The sequence below is a fragment of the Parus major genome, chromosome 22 (assembly GCF_001522545.3).
Source record: "Parus major isolate Abel chromosome 22, Parus_major1.1, whole genome shotgun sequence".
Taxonomy (NCBI): Eukaryota; Metazoa; Chordata; class Aves; order Passeriformes; family Paridae; genus Parus; species Parus major.
The window spans coordinates 3,008,927-3,010,987 of record NC_031790.1 but is presented as its reverse complement, the minus strand read 5'-3'; the positions used below and the strand labels follow the sequence as shown (position 1 = coordinate 3,010,987).

Here is a 2,061-nt window from a genome sequence, read left to right as displayed (position 1 = left end):
GACCCCTCTGGACCCCTCTGGACCCCTCTGGATCCCTCTGGACCCCTCTGGACCCCTCTGGATCCCTCTGGATCTCTCTGGATCCCTCTGGACCCCTCTGGACCCCTCTGGACCCCCCTGGACCCCTCTGGATCCCTCTGGATCCCTCTGGATCTCTCTGGATCCCTCTGGATCCCTCTGGACCCCTCTGGATCTCTCTGGACCCCTCTGAATCCCTCTGTATCCCTCTGGACCCCCCTGGATCCCTCTGGACCCCTCTGGAAGGGGAGCAGAAGCAGGAGCAGGGAGGCTGTGAGAGCTCCAGGCTCTGCTCTTCTCTCCAGCTCTGCAAGAGTGGGAATTTGCTGCTTTGCTGAGTCAATTCTGCTGTAAATAAAATTCTGGGGCTGTTTGGAAATAACAGAAACGAAATGTTCCTGTGCCTCTCCTCTCTGATCCACCCAGCTCCGGGTGTGTGTGTGTGTGTGTTCCAACCCCCAGCCCCGAGAGCTGAGCTCCAGAAGCTCCTCAGAGCAATTCTTACCTTGGGCACTCTTTCAACTTGATACAACTTTGATGAATCCTCGCTGATCTGCAGCGAATTGCTGCAGAATTCCTGCCAGGACCGTGAGCAGAGCAGGGGCTCACATTCCCTTTCATTCCACCTGAACAGCCTCCAGCTTGACCCTTCTAAAAGGTAAAAACCAAAAACTGGAAAAGTCTGGAAGTTTTATTTATCACCCCAAAAGGTTCCTGTGTTTCACCTCAGCCAGTGAGGTTTTCCTCTTCACTGCACCTGTTAAGGTTCACTGGAGATTTCCTGGCTTGAAGTCATGGAAAAGCCACTGGGGAGAGGCTGCAGTGAGATCCCTCCTAACACAGCAATAAATAAAAATATTTATTGGGAAGCAGAGAGAAGGCAGCACCCGAGGGAATTCTCCGTGGGCAGGGCTGATAATCAGGCCCTGGCTGCTCAGAATTACTCGTGCAGCCTCACCTGGGCAGATTTCTGAGGAAAAATAAAGGAGGAAAACTGTAAATACGTGGAGAGGAGGGAGAATATGAAATCAGGCTGGCACTGAGAGGAAAACTGAGAGTTTTTGTCTCTCCCAGTGACTTCAAGCACGACCTGGAGGATTCTGTTCCTCCTTGGGATTCATAAACAAACCCTGCCCAAGTTATCACAGTGGAAATTATTGAGCTCGTTCCTGCCATCGTTTCCTCTGCTCTCTCTCCTTTTTTTGTGTGTATTTGGATTTCAGGGCACAATTTGTACCAGTGGCCAATATGGGGTGAACAATAGTTCACAGGCAGAAAGATAAGAGGATTAATAGAGCAAAAAATAACAGCACTCACTGTTATCTAAAGGTCAAGGAGAGCTATAAATTGCATTCACTCGGGGAAAAGGACAAGCACTTTAAAGTGAAAAGGCAAATCCTTAAAATGCAGAGCAAAGTTTGCTTCAGCGAGGGTAATTTTTATAATAATGCAAGGTTCATAATTATGTCAGATTATTATGGTCTATTATGGCCCAATTGTGCAATAACTCAGATTTTCTCTCTTCAGTGAAGCTGGGTCAAGAATTAATTCCCATTCCTTGGCTGCACTTGTGAACTGGAGCCCACCAGGCTGGAACTGCCAGCTGGGATTTCCTGGGCAGCTGGGAACAGGCAGGAAGGATTTCCCTCACAGCCTGGATCTGATGGAGGACGTGGATTCCACCTCCACCTCCCCAGGAAAAAAAACCCTGCATTTCCACACTGTGTGAATGCTTTTAAAAGAACCCATTAGGTGTTCCCCGTCCAAAAGGGCTGAAAATCTCCCAGATCAATTCAGGTGAAACCATAAGAGATTGATCAGACACTCCTGTTTCAGGATAAACACCAGCTTGCCTAAAATCTTCATTCCTGTTTGTTTTCTGAGTTCTGGATTGGTTATTCCATATTTTCCTCACCCAGCCCATGGGTTTGGCTGCTCCCAGGGCATCAGGAAAGCCCCAAAGCGCAGCAGGGACAGAGCCCAGAGGTTCCTGAGCACCTCCAGCAGCCCCTTTGAACCTCCACCCCCGGGGGAATCCTTCCT

At 49.4% G+C, this 2,061-nt stretch overlaps 1 long non-coding RNA gene across 1 annotated transcript in view; it reads right to left on the bottom strand.

Moving 5' to 3' along the window:
* The window catches only part of LOC107213906, a 3,460-nt gene extending 2,358 nt beyond the window's left edge, over window positions 1–1,102 (bottom strand). Inside the window, exons 1-2 of the long non-coding RNA XR_001524825.2 lie at window positions 776–1,102; window positions 524–669 (exon numbers count right to left, since the gene is read on the bottom strand). This is a non-coding gene — a long non-coding RNA (uncharacterized LOC107213906). The remainder of the gene's footprint in view (window positions 1–523; window positions 670–775) is intronic.
* Window positions 1,103–2,061: the final 959 nt, after the last annotated feature.